General features: G+C 36.6%; 1 long non-coding RNA gene across 1 annotated transcript in view; it reads right to left on the bottom strand.

The window, feature by feature from the left end:
- The window catches only part of LOC141276759 (uncharacterized), an 83618-nt gene that overhangs the window by 22887 nt on the left and 34338 nt on the right, over positions 1 to 26393 (bottom strand). Inside the window, exon 2 of the long non-coding RNA XR_012326751.1 lies at positions 2233 to 2301. This is a non-coding gene — a long non-coding RNA (uncharacterized lncRNA). The remainder of the gene's footprint in view (positions 1 to 2232; positions 2302 to 26393) is intronic.

Here is a 26393-nt window from a genome sequence, read left to right as displayed (position 1 = left end):
GTAAGGAAACAGACCAGAGTATCTAAGACCTGTGGGTGATATTAAATATTCTAACAGAGACATAATTGGAATCCCAGAATAAGAAAAAAAGAGACTAGGGCAGAAGAAATATTTAAAGAAATAGTGTCAGAAATCTTCCATTGAGAGTGTCTAGAAGCAGTTATACCTCAATAATAAGCACAACTAGCATCCAGGTCTTGGTTTCTAAATACCATTGTCCAATAAAAGAAATCTTGGAAAGGCCACAGAAGCCAAACTAAAAGAGGTTCCAATAATCAAAGCTAGAACAATTTGAGTAACAAAATGCTATAACTCAAAATGTAAAATACACGAGTCCATACTGATATAAATGACTAAATAAATAAATACATGAGAGAGAAGGAACAAATTTTCCTTAAAGTAGAATTCCAGATAATATATGCAGATACCTCCCTCTGAGAGGTACAGCTTAATCTACTCCCTCACACCCTTCAAGTACATGCTGAATTCAGCTGCTTACTTCTAAACAATTAAATATAGAAAGGTAAAAACATAGTAACTTTAAAGTGGAGAAACTTGACAAGCACTGCTATAACCAAGTAAAGTCAACATCAAAAGTGATGTCATGTTGACATTACATACCTTGGATATGATTATGATGATAACATAACAGCCTCTCTGTTAATGTTTTTCAAAAATCTCAGTCTAATCATGAGGCAGTATTAGAAAAACTCATATTAAATGAATTTCTGCAAAACACCTGACCAGTACTTTCAAGGTCATGAAAAATAAGAAAAGACTGAGAAACTGTCATAGACCACAGAAAGCATAGCAATTAAACGGAATATGGTATTCTTACTGGGCCTAGAATAGAAAAAAAGGCGTTAGTAGAAAAGCTGACAAAATCCAAATAAAGTCTGTAGTTTAGCTAATATACCAATATTAAGTTCTTAGTTTGACAAGCATAACAAGGATATGTGAGGTATAAACAATTAAGGGAAACTAGATGGATGATCAGAACTGGGTGAGAACTATCTGAACTATCTTTGGCACTTTTCTATAAAGCTAAAATTATTTCAAAATAAAATAAGTTTGTTAAAAAGTTAAGTGGAACAAAAATATATACATATATGTTAAGTGATTCAGGAAAAATTAATAGTTGTTAGTAGTTGTTGAATTAGTGAGATATAACTTATATTTTTCTTACTGTAAGGCATAAAGTTTCCAATCTCTTGGTAGTTGATTTAATCATCCCCAATAAACAAGACTGATTACAAATGATTTTATGGAAGACATCCCAGTCATGAAATAAACCTCAGAGGAAGTGGCACTATTGTCTTGAGAATGAGCATTTCTTGCAAACTGAAATGTGTGAAAACTGATTTATTTTTCAAAAACATAAGTTAAGCAAGATACTTGGTGTTTTATACATTAGAAACTGTATTTCATGCTCTGACCAAACATAGTAACATTAGAAAAAGCCAAACATAATAACATTGGAGTTACTTCTTTAGTTAAGGAATTACCTCTTGAATGTGATTTAGAATTTTAACATATGTGGCCATTTAGTTATAATGTTGTTTCATATAACCATTAACAATCAATGGGAAGAAAAATTCAAAGCCTAATTTACTGACAGTATTTTTCAGAGACTAATAGGAATTAAAATGTCAGGCTCTTCAAATCCCTCAGATTGTTCCATACAAGTAAAAAAAAAAAAAAAGTTGTATCAAAACTTCAAAAAGAGACTTAAAAAAATAAATAGAGCTTCAGGCACCTTTTGGACAGTAACAAAATATCCAATATTGTTAAAATTAGCATTCCAGAAGGAGGGAAGAAAGAAAATGGAGCTGAAAAAGTATTTGAAGAAATAATGGCTGAAAGTTTTTCTACTTGATGAAAGAAACACACGTACACATACAAAAAACTAAGTGATCTCCACCCAATTAAGAGTAACTCCAAGAAATCTTACCAAGATACATCATAATTAAACTTATGAAAACTAAAGACAAAAATTAAAAGACCCTGTGCCTTTGAAATCACCAACATCCAAACCAGCCTTGTTTTGTCCAACCAGACTTTTATAAGAGTGATAACTATGTTTGTATCTCACATAAGACATACTATTTGAAAATTTCAGTCATTTCTAGCCAAAACTATTTCTAACTAACATACAGAGCCAGAAAAATAAAACTAGGATTGGCCTTCGAAAGAGGAATGAAAAGCACTACCTCTGTTTGTTCAGAAACTTACATTTCAGGATGTTGTAGAGGTTTCATTATTCTTGAACATTTTCCTAGAATTTCTCATTCTCCAGATTCCCTAATAGGAAATAGGATAAATTCAGTCTTATATCCTTATAACTGAATAGCAACTGTTATTAATTTGTGGAAAAAACTGAATGGCACATCTTCCACTGATTAAAAATAATACATTGGTTATAAGAACAAACATTAATTTGTAGACAAATTCAGTTTTCTGCATAACTCTGACATAATGACATTAACTATAAAAAATGGCCTTGTCTATTACTCTCAAATTCTAAAATGTATTATGTGTTAAAAAAAACAAAACAAAGCAGGGACAAAATGTGCCAAGCTTGCAGAACTAGAAAGTTCAAAATTGTAGATTCTCGAAGAATGGAAATCAAGCCTCATTAACTCTAATTAGGCTTCCTGCGCACAGGCCTAAATTTCATTGCAGCAGGCTTCCTAGGTGGCTGATTCTTTGCAGTAAATGTCTGTTTAGAGTTTCCTAACCAAACAGACTAAATTTTGAGTAGTCTAATATACTCTTATCTTATTGAAATCTTTCAACAGTGTACTTTGATGGTCTAGAAGGTTTATCTTCATAGAGTATGCATGATTCACAAAGGCAGAAATCAGAAAGCTACAGTTTGCCTTATCGTATATTTGTTCTACATTTTACCTCTTGCACAGTTCAACAAATCAAGCATGGTTGGTTAATTTCATCAGTGCCATAAAAATGGCATAATTAATTTAAATTATTTAATATAACCAAATGTGTGAGGTTCACTTGTATAGCCTTAGCATTTATTCTGTTCTGATTTATGATTGAATTAATTACTTATTTCCCTCATTAAGGTGTAAACTCCTTGAGGATAAGAGCACATCTCTCTCATTTTAAAAAATTCCTTCAGTATCTTGATCACTGCTTTACACACTAAATGCCACATTGAACCAACCTTTTAAAAGGAGTGAAACTAAAAATAAAGAAACAAAACCCACCACCTCACACTGAATAACTTGCAGATCCTCTAAGCAGAGCCTCTGAGCCCGATTAATGCTGCTCACTCTTTTGTTCCCTTTTCAGTAAAGGTGGTAAACTACGCAGCTCATGGGGGCTGATGTCCAGCTGGCATGTATAGGTGTGAGGGCACTGGAACTTTACAGTCAGTCCTTTGGGACCCAGCGATGTCAGAGCCATGCCAAGTGGTCACTATTAGAATATAACCTCTTTCATTTATTCTACAAAATCCAGTAGGGCAATGCAAAACTGCTCACTGAAGAGGACTAATTCCAACTGACATTTATACTGGTATTTACACATTGTACATTTCTGAATGGACATTACTTGTCTAGAAGACAACTAAAAAAATAACAAAATAAAAAGTGTTTAAATGATAAGTTTAAGGCTATGAGGAGCAAACTTGATTTCTATGTTTCTCAGTCCATATGGTAGAAGGTGGCTTTATCACACAGCTCTGATGTTGACAACTTTGTTGAAGAGAGCAGACAGACCAAGACTAGCATATAATAGTTTAATCTCAAATTTGGGGAGTATTTGATTTAGGTGCCCATCCCTGGATCCATCACTTGTGCCCAGTTAGTAGGTTCATCATACATGGTATGACTACTTCTACTGAAACACTGGGAAGTGGGTAGGAGACAGGATCCCAGAAAGTGATGACACAGTCTACAGAAAAGGGCAAAAGGGGTCTGAAGACAATAATAGTCGATGCCCTACGTGATGGATATTTGGGTATGTACACCAGTCTTCCACCCTCAAGCAAGAAGTCCTCCTTTTATGTGGAAGAAGGAGAATTATATATGAGTGCATCAGGCACATGCATCAAGGAAAAAACAGTGATCCAGAAATATAATTTTTCAGAAGACAATCTGATATTAGTGGAAGGAGGATCTCAAAAAATCTTCCTTGATTTAATTTCACCTTTTCACTTGGTTGAAGCTGACAGCTAATAAATAAAAATGTAAATATATAATTTAATGGATTCAATTAATAAAGTTAAATTAATTAAGTTTCATGGAGAGAAAGCCGATAGATGTGGTATACTTGTGTGTGTGCACACGAATGCTGATGTCCAAGACATCATCTTGAACAATGGGAGAAGTGCTGATTTCAGAATCAAGGTAATCCTTTAATTAAAAATGGCCTATTTCATTCTGAATTTGTAAAGCAAATGAATAGGTGCTGAAACGCCTGTGACCTTCTTTCAGTATGTCCTCATTACTTTGTTTCTTTCTCACTCTTAACAAGTAAGTTTGAAGTATTATCAAGATGAAGTGGCTTTTTTAGCAATGTTCAAAGGATTGGTTTTCAATTCCAGTTGATAATGCCAGCTCCCAATACACTGCTGTTTTTTCCTTCAGTTAATTCCTTTTGTAATACACCCCATCATAGCTTTCTTTTAATGCACAAATCCAATTTTCTTTTAAGCAACACCAGGAATTATCTAAATGAACACAAACATTTTCAAGTGAAATAAAATAAGACATCAGAGAGATGATATTTTCAGGAAGTTATATATTTTTTCAGATTTGAATTGAAATAACAACTCTTTTTGGAATATAAGCTGGGAATGAAACTATTTTTTTCTTAACACTAAAAGATATCTGAAATAGATTCTGTAGGGAGCTGGTTTGAACAACTAATACTTTTAAAAGAAAAAGACACAAATAAGAATGTGCAGTTTTTAAGTAATGATATTCTACTTATAAATAGCTCTTTTTGTCACTATATGCTTTCAACTCTATATATGGAATAGATAAATAATGAGTGTTGTCTTATGTTAGTAGCAGTATGATGTTCTTTCATTAATACGTTGGAAAAACTCAGAAATTTGCCATTAGCACATATTTCAACTTGTAGTTTATACCTAGCTTGGGTTTTCTGGCTTTGTTTCCTTCTCCTTGTTGCTGCATTTCTGGATCATTGTGTCTTAAAGAACAGCATGGACCAGATTAATCTGAGATGCTTGTTGATTGTACAGATTCCTGGACCCTATCTCAGTTATCCCATCCTACAATATTAGAACTCCTGGGGCTGAAACTCAGAGGTGAGTTTTAACAAACATCCAACATGGTTTTCTGAAGAGTGAATTTGAGTGACTGTACTTAAAGACAGAATCTAGGTGTTAAAGTTTTATGAACTTGAAAGATTTATGAAAATAGGTTCAATTTAATCAAATTCCTATCTGGGGGCTTCCCTGGTGGCGCAGTGGTTGAGAGTCCGCCTGCCGATGCAGGGGACGCGGGTTCATGCCCTGGTCCGGGAAGATCCCACATGCCGCGGAGCGGCTGGGCCCGTGGGCCATGGCCACTGGGCCTGCGCGTCCGGAGCCTGTGCTCCGCTGTGGGAGGGGCCACAACTGTGAGAGGCCCGTGTGCCGCAAAAAAAAAAAAAAAGAAAGAAAAATTCCTATCTGGTATGTTTTACTAATCAGTGGCATTCATCTAGTTTAATTTAGGGTCCCACTTATTCTTTGGCCCTCAGAGCAAAACTAATCTGATTGTAGGACATTGGAGGATTGGGCATGTTTCTTTGAGAAGTGAGTTGATTGTATAGATCAATCTTTACTGCAGAAATATTCTCAAACTTACTCCAGTAATTGTGTGAGTACCCATATTTCAACATTTTTGTAAAAAGCAAAAATGTGGAATATTTCACATCCCCTGGGGTTGTCCTCCAATCCAAATAAAGATACCTGGAGAATTAACAATAACAATTATAAAACCAACAACCTCCCCCGTTACCCTCAAATGCTACAAAGAATCGAGGTGGTCATCCAGCTCATTTTTCATTCCAGTGTTTGACCTTCTCTGAATGTTTTTAATATGCCTACTCATGAAATCTTCACAACCATTAAGGTCATCTCTTCCATTTGCAAGTGACTCTAATTATTACCAAGTTATTCCCTGTGTTGAGTTCCAGTCTTCCTCCCTTTAGCTTCTACACACCAGATCGTTTTAAACCCCAAAACAACATAAAACAAATGTAGTCTTTATTTGATATAATATCTTTTTAAAAAATTTATTTTATTTATTTATTATTTTTGGCTGTGTTGGGTCTTCGTTGCTGCGTGCAGGCTTTCTCTAAATGCAGCGAGTGGGGGCTACTCTTCATTGCGGTGCATGGGCTTCTCGCTGCAGTGGCTTCTCGTTGCGGAGCACTGACTGGATCTAGGCGTGTGGGCTTCAGTTGTGGCACGTGGCTCAGTAGTTGTGGCTCGCGGGCTCTAGAGTGCAGGTTCAGTAGTTGTGGCGCATGGGCTTAGTTGCTCCACAGCATGTGGGATCTTCCTGGACCAGGGCTCTAACCCATGTCCCCTGCATTGGCAGGCGGATTCTTAACCACTGTGCCACCAGGGAAGCCCCGGTGTAATGGCTTTATAAATGTTCCCTTAGAAATTTGTCCCTGTTGATTTTTGCTTCTCCAAGCACACATGAGTATCTTTTTCATCTCTTCATATTATAACCTTAAGATTCTGCATGTACTTAGTCACTTGGTATGAACTTCAGTTTTTCATATTCCTCTTAAAGCAAGACTTACTGAAAATACTTGATCAGAAAAAGAAAGTTGTGTTTATTGTATCATTTAATCTGGAATTTATACTTCAGTTAAGACAGTCTAAGACAGGTATTTAAAATTTTATTTACTTTTTTTGAAATTGTTCTAATAGTTCTTTTATTTTCCTGGTAGCTATATCACATTAATTTACTCATTTTTGTTTTTCAGGCAAAGAAAACGGAATCATTTGGCTGTTAAGCACTGGTGTCTATTGTATATTTGTATTGTTGGTATTATGGATCTACTGAAATGATTAAATGTATCTTATTGATTTGACCACATTTTTCTTGCTAGAATGCACTCATTCTGTGCATACTGATGAATAGCACTTTATTCTTATCGCTGGGATAGGTAAGCTACATAAGAAAAAAATTCCAGACTGACAAAGATTTATATTAAAATGAGGGAATACAATTTCATGTGGTGTACAAATATGAGGAAAGGAGAAACCATGTGATAAATATTCTAGTAGATTTTCAAGCAGATTCCATTGAGGAAACAGTGGAAAGAGGAATTCACAGTTTGAGGATAAAGGAGAGGAATTTTGAAGAGACTTCAAGCTCAAACAGGCTCTACACATAATAGTTAGAAATGTATTTAACTGAAGCATAAAATTTGGTTTGTTTTTGATCTTCTTAAGCAACTTCCCTGGTCCAATCAGCCCATGACCACTAGGCGGAAACCTGCAGCCCAGCAAAATCTGATTAATTGATCCATTGTAAGAACACCAGAGGAACCAAGCAAAGGAACAGATAGAAGTTTTGTAGGATTTGGGGAAGTGGTAACATTTAACTAAATCAGTTTTCTTTTTTTTTTTTTTTAAATAAAACATTGATTTTGAAAGACTCAGAATAAAGTTAGGCATTGTAAAGATATCAACACCAGATCTGGACTGCAAAGTGAAGTCAGGTTCCTGTTTCCTTGGAAACTACAAAATTAAGATAGGTATGGAATTGTGTGTGCAGAAACCCCATTATCTGAAGCTATGCATCTGGGCTGGAGATAGAACCACTTGTCTGTGTCAAACAGACTTAGATCTTCTAGTCATGCCAAAGTTTCTAGTGGTCCATGACTTTAGAGAACAAATTTGTACAGTAAGAAAGCAATGATTAATCAAAAAAGGGATTATCATCGCACTTTACAAATGTGGCATGTATTTGGGAGCAATACGTTTCCTATCAACTGGCTTTATCTTTGTTAGGTATTCCCATCTAGTGAATGACTGAGCAGATCTTTACTTCCTCAGTCTGAGCTAACTTTTTTTTTTTTTTTCCGGTACGCGGGCCTCTCACTGTTGTGGCCTCTCCCGTTGCGGAGCACAGGCTCCGGACGCGCAGGCTCAGTGGCCATGGCTCATGGGCCCAGCCACTCCGCGGCATGTGGGATCCTCCCGGACCGGGGCACGAACCCGTGTCCCCTGCATCGGCAAGCGGACTCTCAACTACTGCGCCACCAGGGAAGCCCCAGACCTTTTTGATTTTGCGTGAACTTTCTTCATTTGCTTTATGGACTACAACTCATTTTCCTGGTTTTGGTTAAGGATTTCCTGTTCTGTGAACTCTTTCTTGATTCGCTCCCTATTACCCCTCCAGCCCCCTGGCCATCTAATTTGATAGCATCCTCCTTGGTATTTTGACCATGCCATTTGTGCTGGTTATTCTTCTTTCACCCTTCAGATCCATCCATTCTTCATCTCTCTCTGACTCGCTTTGTCTCACAAGAACAAGTCTGACGGTGGTTAATATTAAATTCAGATTTCAAGTGTGAGCAAAGACTAAACTGACATCACTTTCCAGGTATGTGAAGAAACTTTATTTCTTCTATATTCAGTACACAACTTCTTTTAACTGAAATCAATTGAGAGCAAGAATAGATGAAATCAGATAGGGCAAAAAGCATTGATACAATTGGCAAGCTGTGCTGGTTGTTCTCTCTTTGTTTCCCGAAACATTTTTGCCATTTGTTGCCCTGATGTTCGCTCTATGAGGTGGATTTGATTTACCTTGATTAACTATACTGCTCTTTAGATTACAGTTAGGCTCACACCATTTTCTGGGTTATGCCTGCATCCCTTTCTGGCTGTAGTTTTTGTTGAGTGGTTCTTCTTTGATAGCTCAAGCTCACAGTGGGCTCTCCTTGATATTTCAGACTGAGTGTCCCTAACAATTGTCCGCTGCCAATTCCTGGGAATGTCACCATCCCTTAAATCTGCTCACATCACTTTACATGGCACCTTTACTAACTCATTTTAATTAAATCTTTTGAGTATGCTATTTGTTTCCTGCTATGATTCCAGCTGATATACCTCACTTTAGCATACGTTACGGATCTCACTGTTCAGTGTTATTGATCTAGTTATCTATTTCCTCAAGTATTTTGAAGGCTTGATGATAAGAACAAAGATTTGATCTGACCTACAAAGAGTGTTTGACATGTTGAAAGAACTAAAGAATATTATTGAATGAATGACTGAGTGAATGAATAAAGTACCATCAGCATGTTCAGCAATGCTATTAAAACCATGAAGAATGTCACTACGGATGCTATGACAGATGAACCCTAACCCTAACCATCATCTTTTGGTCTGGTGATTCAACCAGCTATTGGTTTATCATCCAGCTGCTAGATTCTAGCACGTTTTTCTTTTTTTAAATTTTATTTTATTTATTTATTTTTTGGTTGTGTTGGGTCTTCGTTGCTGCACGCGGGCTTTCTCCAGTTGCAGCTAGTGGGGGCTACTCTTGTTTGCAGTGTGCGGGCTTCTCATTGCAGTGGCTTCTCTTGTTGTGGAGCATGGGCTCTAGGCACGTGGGTTTCAGTAGTTGTGGCATGCGGGCTCTAGAGCGCAGGCTCATTAGTTGTGGCATTAGTTGTGGCACACAGGCTTAGTTGTTCCGTGGCATGAGGGACCTTCCCAGGCCAGGGCTCGAACCTGTGTCCCCTGCATTGGCAGGTGGATTCTTAACCACTGCACCATGAGGGAAGTCCCTTTAGCATGTTTTTCTATCTGATTTTCAAGGCTCTCATGAGAGAATTTATAAAGTAATATGCATATTCCAGATTTCATTAGGACATGATTTTCTTTTTTTGTGAATGCCCTGACACTCACAAAGTCTATTTAGAACCATGCCCTGGACTGCAGTCAAACTCATCTGTCATTGATATTCAGAATCTACCTGTGGTGATTGTGATTATTCCTTCACTAACTTGGTTCCATAAAAATAGCACATGCTATCATTTCTTCTAAATCAAGCTGAATCTGATTCCATGACCCTATCCCAGTGAGTCAGCAGGAAATTCAATCACAGTCATTATTTAGACTCTGTACCCCCCACCTGGAAAAGTCATACAATGCTCTTAGAGATCTTGTATAGCAACATGGTATCTGATCATCTGAATATACTGGTTTCCTGAAATACCCTTTGTCCAAAGCTGGAAGTCATTTTACAGTTGGTGATTCTGTTGCCTCTATTCTACGTGAGGCACAGAATTCTTTGCCAGGGCTGGAAGCAGTCAGACGCAGAATCCAAACTCCCTCTGTGCATCCTCTATTCCCCTTCTAGACAATGGAAAATTTCTTCATTGCTGACTTCAAAGAAATGAGCCTCCCTTCCCTCCCCTACACTATAATCTAGTCAAATAGCTCAAGATTAATTTGAAAAATCAAGATATGAAGATTTGTTGTCTGCAATCAGAGTCTGATTTTAGCTTTGCATAGCAAACTTCCTCTGAGTGGAAGGAGGGAGCATAAAGCAACTCGGTACTTTCTTGGAATGGAAAAAGGAATCACACAGAGATTAAATGCCTGACAAAGAGTTTAACTCAAAGCATAATGATAAGCTGTGAATTGCTTGATATCTAGGCTTGTATGGTCTTTGTAGGCTCAAAGTTACCCCAGCAGTTTGCAAATAATCTAATGATTAGTATATTAATAAATGTGTGATTAATGAATGAAATGAAATAAAGAAGAGGGCAAATAGATTATACCAGAGGCTTCATTGTTTGCTTTTATGAAAATGTACCATGCAGAAAATATGAGTATATTGACAAAAATATATGTAAATGTTTGACATAGTATAAACTAGATATCTAGGTATTTTTGGTTTGCATGGTTGTATCTTTTTTCCTTTCATATTGTATATTTTGACATATAGCAGACTTAAAGTACTATTACTTGTTATTTCATGAAATTTATATATAAGATATATCTACATTGCAAAGAGCATGAAACAAAAATATATTGTTCCTTTGTTCTTTATTTAGATATGGTGTACATTTCGGAATTATTTTGCATTAGAGATTGTTTTCAAATCTTGGCATTTAAAAATTTTAGAGACAGTATAAATTTAAATGCACTAAAATTTATTTCAAATGTCTTTTTTTTAAACCTTTCTGAATTATTACAGAAATTATCTCCAGAAAGTACTTCACAAACTGTGTGTGTGTCTGTGTGTGTGTGTGTGTGTGTATCCAGAACTGGATCAATAATAATTAATACAAGAAGATATAGATGATCATGCTGATAATGTTTCAGTAGATGATGATTTTCGAAGTATGGCTCAAATATAAAGATAACAAGATTAAAGATAGATTTTATAAACATTGAAAATTTCAGTTTGTTAAGCACATCCGAAAATAAGTATAACAAAAATTGATTATTAATAAACATATTATATAAATGCCCTTTCAAATCAATAAGAAAAGGATGAACCTCTCCAGCAGCAAATTGAACATAAACACAGATAACATCTATCAACTTGGTAAAGATTAAAAAGTACGTATCTAAAATCCCATATGGCAACTATTTATAGAAAAAAAATTCTTATTGATTAGAGTGTGATCTTGTAAAGTTTTTTTGGGAGGAAGTTAATTTCTTCCATTAGCATTTTGCATATTACATGACCCCCAAGTATAAATATAATTTGCATAATAATATCCACCTAGGAATTGAGGCCCTGAAAATTTAAAGAAAGGCAAGAATAAAGAAGAAAGAAATTGTGCTTTCTTCTGGGCACAGTTAACTCTAGGCATATTTTTAAACAGTTAACTCCAGGTAAAATTTTGTATTGAGAAAAAAAAATTTTATATATATATATATATATATATATATATATATATATATATATACACACACACACATATACACACACACACACACACACACATAAGGGGATGTGTATATGTGTATATATTTGTGGATGCATAATTTCCATAATTTTTCTTCTCAATTACCAAAATCCTAATTATCCTTATGTCCTACTAAGAATCCAGATTTGAATTGTTCAATATTCCAATATGATTTAAGTTCCAATATCAGCTGTTCAGTGCAGTTTATCTCAATCAGGAGAAAAAAGAATATGCTGTAATTAATTCAGTACTATACACATGACTGGAACCTTTTATTATTTCAATAATTAACTTTAAAATATTATATGTTTTTATGATCTCCTAGATATTAGAATTTAGGCATAATAAAACAAAGTAAAGAGATGTCTTGTGGTATAAGAAAATACTCTTTTGAGAAGAAAACATAGTCCCTTCAATAAATGGTACTGGGAAAACTGGATATCCATATGCAAAGGAATGAAATTGGACCTTTATCTTATATATACAGAAAAATCAACTCAAAATGGATTAAATAATTTCACATGAGATATGAAACCATAAAAACCCTAGAAAAAAAACATAGGTGAAAAGGTCCTTGACATTGGCCTTGCAAAGAAATTTTTGGATTTGACACCAAAATTACAAGCAACAAAAGCAAAAATAAACAATTGGGACTATCAAACTAAAAAGCCTCTGCACAGCAAAGGAAACAATCAACAAAATGTTCATTACATTCCATACTTACTTGACAAATTTTTCGTAATAGCCTCAGCAAAGTCTCTTTGGAAGCAGAGGAGATAGAGAAGGAGAAGTAAGAATTAATAAATCAATAGGTAACTAGAAAGCTAAGTGTCTGAAAGTTGGGAAACGTCTTTACAGAGAAAACTTATAAATCAATAAGATTCAAGTGAATTTCAACTATGTTTCACCACACTGGAATTTAATACTGAGTTTAAGGGTAATTCCACCATTTACAACAACACTGGTACCTTTTTAATTGACTTTAATTTCATTGGTTGTCACATAAAATGTACTACGTGGAAATATCATCGATAAGTTTGTTTAAATATTTACTAAAAATTGTCAATAGGATATTTTAAAAACTTTCCATGTTCTTTCAAAGTCTGGCAAATCAAATATTTTAATCCTTTTTAGTTATAATTAAAAGTACAACATATAGGAAAGATAACATTTTAATTTAAAACAAGTGCCTGTTTCATTTTTTAAAATTATGTATAACTCAGGTATCTCTAGGATTCAGTAGATTCTACAAAGATCCGATTAATTTTAAAATCTATTTAAAACTTCTGGAGAAAATAATACAATCAAGCATTTTGAAAAGCAAAATGTGATATATACTCCTAAAAAGTAATTGAAAATGTTTAACTATACTTGGAATAAGAATCAGCAGAAGACTCAACCAATATAAATCACTTGGTAGCTGCATGTTCCTTTGATTTCAAGTTAGCTGTTTTACTTCTTCCTCACCTTCTCTCAATTCTAGAAACTGTCAGAACTTTCTCTGTGATGTTCAGTTGAAGAGTTGGTAAATTATTTTCATTTCAAACATCTAGTGATCATTTAAATGGAGAGTAAATCAGCTATGAACAAAAAAGAACTGTGAGACTCATGTGGAACAGTGAATGGAATGCCAGGATGTCTTCAAATATTCCATGTAGGATGTGTGTGTATGTGTGTGTGTGTGTGTGTGTGTGCATGTTCACAGGGGCGACAGCCTTCCACTCTGTGCAATTAAGAACCTGTCTTTAGAGATACAGACTAGCATATTTGAAACATCATCTTCACCTACTTTTGCCACAATTTAAGTCTGTGTGATACAAGAATTATATCAAGTATTGGACGTAACTGGGAGTTTCCTCCTTTAATTTTAATCTTCTTTCATAAAATCCCTTAAAATGGCTTAAAATGTATATGTGAATTTGCTCTCTGAACTTGGAAGAAATTCAGTCTTACTCTAACCCTTACTGGTAAACTGAATTGAGATGGTGCCTTTCACACTAGGAGCAAAGATTCTTATTCCAACACTAAATAATTTTCATAAAATTCCATTGGTAAAAAATAAGCATCTTTTCTCAGTCTAAATTTGAGATCTTGTGATGTTTAAAGGATCAATGGTTGGCTACAAGTCTAGGAAATTATGAAAAGAGCTGGACTTGAGTGTTAGCATTTCCTAATCTTGGTGCAATCATGTCATTCTATAAGATTATTTCGACGTATGAAAACCTATTAATTCATAGTTTAGGAGAGCATGTAAAAGTAGAAATAAAAATGAATTTAACTTTCCATGATCTCCAATAATTGGCAAGATCCTTGGTTGCCCTCCCTTTGGACAAAATCCACAGTGGAAACTACAATAATTAAAAAGGAGCAAGTGATAGTAATTCATAAAAACATGACTTTTTTCAAGGCAAATGAATACTATTGAGGTTAGCTCCAAAAGAATTTAAGTAGTCAATTAAATAAATTTAACATTTAATAGGCAGAAAGAAATGAGAATTGAGGGATGTTAAAGTGCCTTGATTTGAATTCAGATTAAAGAAAGATTATTGTTCTATATGCACAAAGGTCTCTAAGGGGAGAATATCATGAATTGAATTATCTTTTGATGATGTTTAAATTTCAGTTAGATAAAAAAAAGTTCAGTTTTGTCTCGGTTAGAATGCTAGGACACATCTCTCATAAGCATCAAGTGTATTCAATTCCTACAAGTATTGAAAGTTTTTCACCTTTATCTTAGTCTTTGGTTATAATTCCTGAATTATATGTGGTATACACATAGACTACTTGTATATAATGGTAATATGACTTCTTAATATTCTTATTTCAAAAACAAACAATCATAAACAAACAAAGCCTTGTTCTGTGTATTTCAACTTAGGATACATTTCTTAATGCATTTATTGGATTCATCAAGGTTATATGATCTTTTGAGAAGCATGACTTGGTCAAAATTAATTATTTTCCAAGCCCAAGTATAGTCCATATCTCCATTGACTTTGGGTTTTCCAGTGGGACCACCTTTGAGCAAATGGCAAATGATAAGTTATGATACAAGTAGAAACTCGATTAGGGTTTATGCACTGGTCTTAACCTCTTAAAATACTGCCATAAGACAACTATTTAAAGAAGTCCAATCTAACCTTCTGGAATATAAGAGATTACAAGGAGAACTGAGGTGCTTGGTCCCATAGTCAGGAACAAAAGCCAGCCCCAGTTGAGTATAAGTCTAGATGAGAAGAATTAAAGAATTGCCTCGCTAAGCCCAATCTAAGTCTTCAAAATCATGAGCAAATAAATGAGTGTTACTTAAAAGTCAGTAAATTTTAGAGTGGTTTGTTGCACCTAAATAGATAACTTGTGTAGACACACAGTTTTCTTCTAACTTAAATTTCTATCTTTCACATCAATTGCTCTAGCTGGATAGTCCAACTATACAGCTCATTTCCTTTTCTGGCACGTAACGGGATAGAGATTTGAGGCACATATGTTGGGAAAGAGAAGACATAGTATAAGTAGCAATAAGACAAAAAGCCTGAGTCATACACAGCCTAATAAACTCAGGGATAATTCAGGATCAGGTAATGAGTTATAAGGGATACTAATCTAAGAATCCATGGAGCACAAATCCTGTGTATCTCTCACTGTGTCACTTTAGCTAAGAGCCTTTTTATCTCTAAATGAATAAATGACTTTTTTTAAAGGGAACTTTATTTTAATTAATTAATTTATTTATTGGGCTGCATTGGGACTTTGTTGCTGTGCAGGCTTTCTTTAGCGGTGGCAAGCGGGGGCTACTCTTCTTTGCAGTGCCTGGGCTTCTCATTGCGGTTCTGGGGCTTCGCGTTGCGGTGGCTTCTCTTGTTGTGGAGCATGGGCTCTAGGCACGCGGGCTTCAGTAGTTGTGGCACACAGGTCCAGTAGTTGTGGCGCACAGTCTCAGTAGTTGTGGCACATGGACTTAGTTGCTCCACGGCATGTGGGATCTTCCCGGAGCAGGGATTGAACCCGTGTCCCCTGCATTGGCAGGCGGATTCTTAACCACTGCGCCACCAGGGAAGCCCAAATAAATGATTTTTAAACCCTCTTTTTCTCCCACTTAAACACTTTTAATTTTGTAGAATCACACCATGGATTCTTACTGATTTGTTTCATGCTTCAAATTTAACTTGATACTGGAATGTGCAAATTGATTTTGCATAGATAGTAAAACACATCTGCCTATGAAATGTTAAATTTCAAGAAATAATCATATTTGGGACTTCCCTGGTGGTGCCGTGGATAAGACTCTGTGCTCCCAATGCATGGGGCCTGGGTTTGATCCCTGGTCAGGGAACTAGATCCCACATGCATGCTGCAACTAAGAGTTTGCATGCCACAACTGAGGAGCCTGCCTGCCACAACTAAGACCCAGTGCAACTAAATAAATAAATATTTAAAAATAAAGAAATCATCATCTTAGAACACCCTTCCACAGCTAATTTTCATCTTATATCACTCTGTATGTTGTAGAAATAGGATGAGACTAAATCAGTAATAATCTGGCAGTATTTCAATACAACCAAGCTAAGAATACTGGCATATGGTTTGTGAGCTCAGGTAGCTTTGTGTAGGATTTTTTGCATGACTTATTAAGAAATAAATGTGAATACCTAAAAAAAAAATATGTGAATACCTAGAGGCATTACAAAGCCTCTGAAAATATTTTAAACTATGAAACAAATTTATCATTGCTTTTTCTCTCACTTCTTTTTTGACAAGTTCAATATATTCCCCTTACAACTACTGGTAGAAATGGGTAGGAAGAAACCAATTTATTTTCTTCTGATTAATGAAAAAAAATCATCTCTAGCTTAGTTCATAAATCTCTTGCCTAATTTTAGCTAACAATTTATCACTCAATCACTGGTGGTTTTCCGATTTGGAAGGAAGATTGACTAGGTTAAGTGTCAGGAGGCTTTGATGTGGATTCATTAATTCATTCAACAAATTTTTTTTGAATGTTTTAAGTTAGCACTGTTCTATGTCCCAAAGATACAGGATTGCACAACATGCCCAAACCTCTAATCTTAAGGAGCTTATATTCTAATTATATTCCAAATAATAAATTGTCTTACAGTTGCCCCACAGAAGGGAGGATTAATAATCCCCAGCCCAAAATTGGTTCCAGTGTTAAAGTTGATGACCCTATACCCATACCAAGAGTCAGAAAAGATTACTCACATGCTTGAGACTTTCTAGTTAGAGCAGGGAAAGCACCCAAGCTGGTAGAAAATGGTTTGAGTGAAGGGAAGAGAGTGACTACTTTTGATTGCAGTTAAGGGGTGCAGTTGGTGTGAAGGTTCCCCCCACCACAGGGGACTGGTTTCTCATAGTTTCAACTTTCCCAGTGTCCAGAGAAGGAGCACATGGACTTTCTTATTGGCTTCCCCAGATGTGGAGCAAAAAAGAGGAAGGAAGGTTGGAGTCTGAAAGGTTTGAGAGGTCAAACATCAAATATAGAGTCAAAATCTATTAAAATTCACCCCTGATATTTGAGTGATGAGTACAATGTGTAATGTTTAATTTAACTGTATTTGAACTCATTTAAGCAAGCCATTATGGTACTCTAAGAAGCCCAGTGTCTAAAGCTGATAAGGGAAGTGAAAACTCTATTCAATGCCCCGTTCTAAAGTCCATATTGTGCCTTGAGTATTTTGAGAAGTAAAATGAGTTCCTTGGTCACTATCAGTAATGTCCAGAACCTCAAAAAGATTAAGAAGTATCTGGTGAAGACTTGAATTGTAGCTTTGGTATCTGCAGGGACATATGTGACTTTGATTTTTATTTTTGGTATCTGTGAGAGTATTCTCAGAACTTTTTATCCTGAATAGGGTGACTTTGGATAAGGAATTGTTGTGATTGGTTGGACCAGACAGCCAGACCATAGGCAATGGCTGAGGAGTCTGAAAAATGTGCAGATGGGACCGATTTTTGGCCAGGGCTTTTCTAGTGCTAAGAAGACTGCTTGAAACTTGGCTAACTGATCATGGGGTACTTTCCTTGGTCAGGGACATCCTTTTAGGGATGGACAAGAGCAAACCTCTTGTGACTCCACCACATGCAATGGTGATGCTATTCAGTAAAGGATACAAATCACTTTTCCTGGTTGCTCAGTGGATCCCAAGGGGCTCTCCAGGTAGCCAGTTAGTCCAGGAGAGAGGTGACCTCCTCCAACTCCTCCAACACCATTGCATCTAACAAGAGACTGAGGACAAAGGAAGCCACTTCTTTCTGTAAGTAAGATATGCCAGAGACTTTTTCCTGTAAGTACCATTTTCATTTCAATAAGAAGGCTTTTGTGACTGTGCTGAATCTGTGGGGTTCTGCCTCCATATGTACCAAAGCATAATAGGCACTTGGGTCCTACAGCTCATCAGTCAGGACCAGTTAGCTTAAGTCTCCCCAAAAGTCCAATATGCAACCTTCACTGCTTGGGCTAATGAAGTATATCTGGGGCCAAAGAAGAGGGTGTTTTGCTCCAGAAGCCTACGAGCAACTTATGGCCATCATGAGTAATCCAGAGACCCCAGGATGCATGAGAGAAAGTCACCAAATCCTCTACAGTGAAGGAGTGTCTGAGGAGTGCTAATGGGAGTTCTTTTTTTCTTTTAATTGTTCATTTTGTAAAGATTCTAGATGCTTTGTTATTTGGGGATCCCATTTAAAGTGGGCCAATTTGAGAGTAACAGTATAAATTCACTTAAGTAAAATTTAGAAATAAGGAATACGTTGCCTCTAGAAGCCAAAAAGGCCTAAAAGACATTGGGCTTATTTTAATATTGTGGATTTTGCCGGGGTAATAGTTATTTCTTGACAGTATCAGGGATGAAGCCATACTTGACTGACCAAATGATGCCCAGGATTTAACTGAGATGGTAGAGCCTTGTACTACGCATAGGAGGGTGATGGTCCCTCCCCTTTGTGAGCTGCTTTGTGAATATTTGTATGTCTTGAGTGTGTCAAATGAAACTCCTCAGAGAAGGATGTCATCAGTGTAATGTCATTCCCATGATCCTGGAGAAAGCTGGGTGTGATTAAAATCTTGCCTGCGAAGATTGAGATGAAAGTGTTGTTGAGATACCACCTGGGTGGCCAGGTAAAGGCGTACTGTGTCATTTGAATGTAAATGCAAACTGCTAGTGAGACGCTATTGAAATAGGGACTGAGTGAAACATGCTAGTCATAGCTTTAACAGCAAAGTATATTTTCCAGTTGATGACCGTATGGAACCAGTAATTTCAATCATAGTGGATATGAGAGCTTTAATTGGGGAAACCAAGGTATTAAGGGTATGATAATCCACTGTTAGGTACAATTCATTTTTGTTAGGCTTGATCATTGGCAACATTGGGCTATTCAATGGGAAGATAGTGGGAAAAACGGTGCCTTCCTTTAGTAGGTCTATATAATGGGTGGGTTTTATATTATTGGTCTTGATTTCTGTACACCTTATTTTAATCTATGTTCAGGCATATTATCTAATTTTCCCATTTGTAAAAATGTGTTTGACATTAAATGGATCTATACTACTCATCTGGGAGTTTATTTATAGCCATAAAATAAGGACAGTTTTAATATTTCACGTGCCCCACATCATTGTTGTTTTAAAGGTAGAATGGGGTGAAGAGAAAGCATAGGAAAATAATTAAATTGGGGGTAATACATGGAATAGATGGACAAATCCAATACAATTAGTAACCTATGAAGAGACACACAAACTAAAGCCCATTAAATAGTGCATTTCGTTACTTGACATATTTAAGGAAAACATGGCAGTGATGTACTTGTAGGATATCTTAATGTTGTCATGCTTTAATGTAGTTTGGAATCTCATAGTAGAGGACATGATTTCAGCCTGGAGAGGTCTAAATATTAGGGCTAACTATCCCTAAGGCTCGTGCTAATAATTAAGAAATGGCATGAGACTTCTTAATAGTTACCTCTTCGATCTTTCACCACCAAAGAAATAAAAACTTAAAATTTCTTATTTTCTAATTCTATTTCCCATGTTGTAAAGGGGTCATATTGTTAATAAAGTGTACAATGTAATATCAATACATCTCAAATTTAATTACTTACTACCCTCATTAATTAATTTTTAAAACCCTTGGTATTCTTCATTGTGCTTCTTTTACCTCTAAATTCACAGAGATGAAATGTTTCACAGAGTTCGCAGTATTGCTAAATATCTGTAATTATTCATTGTAAAAATATGAGGACATATGGTCCTCACTCTTATCCTGAGCCATGATCTTGGGGAGAAGAAAATCCTATCATTTGCAGACCTACTGTGTGTCAAGTATTGTGCAAGACATAAAATGTTTAAAGTTAAGTGCCATAAGACAACTGTTGTAGGATCAGGGAACTGAGGCTCAAAAAAGTAAATACTTAGCACAGAACATGCAGCTAGTAAGTGGGGAAATAGGCCTCAGGGGCTAGGTTTGAATGACTCCACATCACCTCTTCTTTCCTTTACAAAGTGCTGCCTCCACTGTCAGTGAATAACTGTTTGTCATATTGCCAAAAGATAATAAATGAAGTTCACTAACAGCATATAGAGTGATCTGTCAAACTATTTGGAGTTTTATTTCGCCATTATAATTACTCATACTCTGAGTTAGCTAGAGATGTTTTAAAAATATAACCAAAGAATAGTCAGAAAAAATCCACAATGCAAAAGCAATTGTCTTGGAATCAGGATAGAAAAATCACAGTCTTGCCTACACCACTAGCTTCAGGACGTTGTCCAACTTATTAGATCCCTGTGGCATTTAGGTTTCTGAAGTAACTTCCTGCCCTAAAATTCTGAGTTCTTATCTACAATTTACTAGACTTATCTATGATTACTTAGTGAAGTAAACTTACAAGCTAATTTGAATATTTTTTGAAAAATATTCAAGAACTTAATGTTGGGCTTCCCTGGTGGCGCAGTGGTTGAGAGTCTGCCTGCCCATGCAGGGGACGCAGGTTCGTGCCCCGGTCCGGGAGGATCCCACATGCCGCGGAGCAGCTGGGCCTGTGAGCCATGGCTGCTGAGCCTGCGCGTCCGGAGCCTGTGCTCCGCAATGGGAGAGGCCACAACGGTGAGAGGCCCACGTACCGCAAAAAAAAAAAAAAAAAAAAAAAAAAGAACTTAATGTTTTTATATATTTTCTATGTGTTAATTCAATAAAAACCCTTTTTGTTTGCCTCGATGGGAAAAATGGCCCAAACTTAGAAGGTACTTTCAACTCAGATTGTTACCTATCTCTGGGTTAAGTTCTCTCTGAATTTCTTGGTTGTCATATTGTCAGATAAGGAAAAGCAATGCTTTGAAAAGAGCAGTGCCCCACAAGGGTGAAACACCCAAATTTAGAGATAGGCCAGAAATGCCATGTTCTGAAATTGAATAAAGTAAATAGAAAATGGAAGAAATATAACTCTTTGCAGATTGCTTCCAATCAGACAACAAAGTAAAGTGGTGAGTCACGAATGTACCTGAAGATAATGATTTTTTTAGATTTAGTATTTAGAAAGATAAATGCATAATATTATTTTTAAATGTTGGAATCACTTTAATTTTAACATGGGTAATGTGAAGTAACATTATGAGAACAAAAACTTTTGATTACTAATAAGCTAAAAAGCTTCATCAATATTTTTGTATACACTTTTACATACGATTAGCAAAGTCAGCTAATTGTGTTTCTAAGGACCAAAGGGAGTTGAAACTATGATTGCTAACAGCACAAGTTGTGCATGTTTGGCACTTCAGTCTTTCTGCCAGATATGGATCAAATTACTATAATTTTTAACACCACTCCTTAAGAGCATCCAAGTCTCGTTATTCATATTTTATATTAACTAAGGGGGTTTCTCACAGTAAGGTGGTCTCCCAAATAGATTTTTCTATGAGATGGTGATTAGGCTGACTAGCTCGCTTCACTGCTCCTTGGCAGTTATAACTTAGTGTAAATAAATAAAATAAAACACTGACTCATCATTTAATAGTAATTTATCCTCCATTGTTTTTTCCATTCTGAGTGCACAAATAAAAGCAAACTCATCTCCGACTTATAATAACATCCCAAAGGCAGACCTCCACTGATGCTCTCCCAGAAAAAGTGCTAGCTTCCTTCTATTTATGCAAATTACAACTCTTTTAAGGCTTATAATGAGAACCTGAGAAGTCTGTGATTTTTTTCCCTTAGTCTCTGTCCTTCACCTCCTACTCCAACTTATATTCTTCCACTATAAGGAAAAGTCATGGGAGAAAGTTTATGAATTACTTTTATAAATCTACAAATTAATTGTGGTCCAAGCTAGGAGAGGGAGGGAGATGGACATAAATTGATTCTCTATGACATATCATGATTCAAATCATCTGAACGGTTTAACTTCACTTCAATTTTATTTGTCAGAACAAAAGCACTCTCTCAATTGGTTGAACTTTAAAAATGACTATCACTGAGACAGCAGAGTGGGTAAAGCAGCAATTCAATAGCATTTGTCTCTTAAGGAAGAGGCATTAAATATTTGACTATGTAGCTTAGATGTTGTTTAAACTAGAGTGGTAATTATGTAACTTTTACTTATTCAATATATCATCATTAATTTTAATCAGATATATTTTTTGTTGTTTGTCTCCTACTAGAGGGGGAAGAAATCTAATTACATTTTTTAAATAGATCTTTATTGGAGTATAACTGCTTCACAATACTGTGTTAGTTTCTGTTGCACAACAAAGTGAATCAGCCATATGCATACACATGTCCCCATGTCCCCTCCCTCTTGAGCCTCCATCCCATCCTCTCTATCCCACCCGTCTAGGTCATCGCAAAGCACCGAGCCGATCAATCTCCCTGTGCTGCTGCTTCCCACCAGCGGATTATTTTACTTTCGGTAGTGTATATATGTCAATGCTACTCTCACTTAGCCCCAGCTTCACCCTCCCACCCCATGTCATCAAGTCCATTCTCTATGTCTACCTCTTTATTCCTGCCCTGCAACTAGGTTCATCAGTACCATTTTTTTAAATTCCATATATTTGCGTTAGCATACGCTATTTGTTTTTCTCTTTCTGACTTACTTCACTCTGTATGACAGACTCTAGGTCCATCTACCTCACTACAAATAGTTCAATTTCATTTCCTTTTATGGCTGAGTAATATTCCATTGTATATATGTGCCACGTTTTCTTCATCCATTCATCTGTCGATGGACATCTAGGTTGGTTCCATGTCCTGGCTATTGCAAATAATGCTGCAATGAATATTGTGGTGCATGTCTCTTTTTGAATTATGGTATTCTCAGGATAAATGCTCAGCAGTGGGGTTGCTGGGTCATATGGTAGTTCTATTTTTTTGTTTTTAAGGAACCTCCATACTGTTCTCCATAGTGGTTGTATCAATTTACATTCCCACCAACAGTGTAGGAGGGTTCCCTTTTCACCACACCCTTTCCAGCATTTATTGTTTCTAGATATTTTTATAATGGCCATTCTGACTGGCGTGAGGTGATACATCATTGTAGTTATGATTTGCATGTCTCTAATACTTAGTGATGTTGTGCATCTTTTCATGTGCCTCTTGGCCATCTGTATGTCTTCCTTGGTGAAATGTCTATTTAGGTCTTCTGCTCATTTTTTTTTTTTTTTTTTTTGCGGTACGTGGGCCTCTCACTGCTGTGGCCTCTCCCATTGCAGAGCACAGGCTCCAGACACGCAGGCTTAGCGGCCATGGCTCACGGGCCTAGCCGCTCCACTGCATGTGGGATCTTCCCGGACCGGGGCACGAACCCACGTCCCCTGCATCAGCAGGCGGACTCTCAACCACTGTGCCACCAGGGAAGCCCCTCTTCTGCCCATTTTTTAACTGGATTGTTTTTTTGATATTGAGCTCCATGAGCTGTTTGTATATTTTGGAGATTAATCCTTTGTCCACTGTTTCATTTGCAAATATTTTCTCCCATTCTGAGGGCTGTCTTTTTGTCTTGTTTATGGTTTCCTTTGCTGTGCAAAAGCTTTTAAGTCCCAAATTACATTTTAATGCAATATTTACATATATATCTGCATAAGACCAGATGAAGTGTTATTCTACTGAAACAGCAATCTTTCTGACATCCTGATACTGAAATGACCCAATATTGATTGACTTTTGATACACAAAGCTGTTGTTGATGCATATTTGCATACTGATGATGTTATGTTAAATTGCAAGTCACTTTTCTATTACCATAAACTGAGAATGTGCTCATCTCAGACTGTTTAGAATCAGAATTAAAGGTATTCCACTTGGGGGTTTCCCTGGTGGTGCAGTTGTTAAGAATCCGCCTGCCAATGCAGGGGACATGGGTTCGAGCCCTGGTCCGGGAAGATCCCACACAGCCCTGGTCTGGGAAGATCCCACATGCCTTGGAGCAATTAAGCCTGTATGCCACAACTACTGAAGCTCGCGTGCCTACAGCCCGTGATCCACAACAAGAGAAGCCACTGCAATGAGAAGCCTGCACACCGCAATGAAGAGTGGCCCCTGCTTGCCACAACTAGAGAAAGCCCATGTGCAACAACAAAGACTCAGTGCAGCCAAAAAAAAAAAAGTTTTTTTTAACAAATTAATTAAAAAGGTATTCCACTTGTATATTTGAACTATGACAAAATTCTCATAGATCTAAAATGCTAACGCTTAAGTTGGGAGAATATTTAGGTGAAAAATAACTTATATTAATAATTTTTGTAGTAAGATCGTATATTAACCAGTAGAAATATGCTCATAAAATTGTCAATTAAATTCTTTTTTATTATTTTTTAATTGAGATATAATTGGCATACTCCATTATATTTGTTTCATGTATGCAGTATAATGATTTGATATTTGTATGTACTGTGGAATGATCATCACGATATGTTTAGTTAACATTCATTAATGCTAAAGTAAGTATTCTTATGGAAATTGACCAAAATGCTGCTGTGTAAGAGGACACTTTTTTTTAAAGTTAAAATTTAGAGTTTTCTATTTTCGCTGCCACTATTGCTAATACTACCAAGCAAATAGCTTTTTTAATATATATATATAATTTTCATCATTAATATAAATTATAAAGACATCCCTTTCTGGGATAAAACAGAATTGTTTTGAGGCTAGAGAGACTGTATGGTATATGCGTGCATACCCATATAAACACACACACACACACACACACACACACACACACACACACAATTAAATGTTTCACCTTCACTGTTATCAAATGATACTTAAAATTTTTATCCCCATCCAATCCAGGATTCATATCTCAACTCTAATGCCAACCCTACCCATGAGCTTTATTCTGTACTTAACAGTTTTCCAGTTTCCTGACCCTCCCTTCTCAAGCCATCCCTGACTCCACCCAATTTATTCATGAGCCATAACCCATCATCTTCATACCCTGGAAACTGAGGTAGAGAGATGATGCTTAAAACATGAATTGTGGGATGCTGCTTATTTGGAGACAGCAAACATAGATCAGTGAAAGTGTGATGGGTTGTTCTGTAGGGGATCTGAAAGTGGTCCCAACTGATACAACTAGTGAAGCTAAAGAAGAAAGCACATATCTAAGACAGATATGATGTGTGGATGGGGTAAGGGAGCAATTATTTGTATTATTAGTAATAATAACAATAGATCGCTAGCATGTGCTGGTGCTTAATATTTGCCAAGCACTGTGCTAAGCAACATAATCGTATCATTGCATTCAAACGTTATACAGCACATGAAAGGTAGTACTACACAGAAAAACCATGAGTTCAGGAACCAAGTTACCTGGGTCCAATCCTAGCTTTACTACTTACTGATTATGTGACCTTGGGCTATTTTTTAATCCCTATTTACCTCAGTTTTCTCAGCTGTAAATCTTTAGCCTACTCATAAATTTGTAATGAAGGTTAAATGAATTAATATACAGTTAGTCAACTGTTACAAAATAAAACCTCATTAAAACAAAAAAAAATAGACAGGAAAAGATTGTGGAAGAGTAGGACGCGGAGATCACCTTTCTCCCCACAGATACCTCAGAAATACATGTACAGTGGCACTGCTCCTATAGAACATACACTGAACACTGGCAGAAGACTTCAGGCCACCCCAAAGGCAAGAAACTCCCCATGAACCTGGGTAAGGCAAAAGAAAAAAGAAAAAAACAGACAAAAGAATAGGGACAGGACCTGCACCAGTGGGACGGAGCTGTGAAGGAGGAAAGGTTTCCACACACTAGAAGCCCCTTCACAGGCGGAGACTGCGGGTGGCAGAGGGAGGAAGCTTCGGAGCCACGGAGGAGAGCACAGCCACAGGGATGCAGAGGGCAAAGTGGGGAGATGCTGGCACAGAGGATCGGTGCCGACCAGCACTCACCAGCCCGAGAGGTTTGTCTGCTCACCCGCTCGGGCAGGCGGGGCTGGGAGC

The sequence above is a fragment of the Tursiops truncatus genome, chromosome 16, assembly GCF_011762595.2.
Source record: "Tursiops truncatus isolate mTurTru1 chromosome 16, mTurTru1.mat.Y, whole genome shotgun sequence".
NCBI lineage: Eukaryota > Metazoa > Chordata > Mammalia > Artiodactyla > Delphinidae > Tursiops > Tursiops truncatus.
This window is presented reverse-complemented; position numbering and strand designations above follow the sequence as displayed.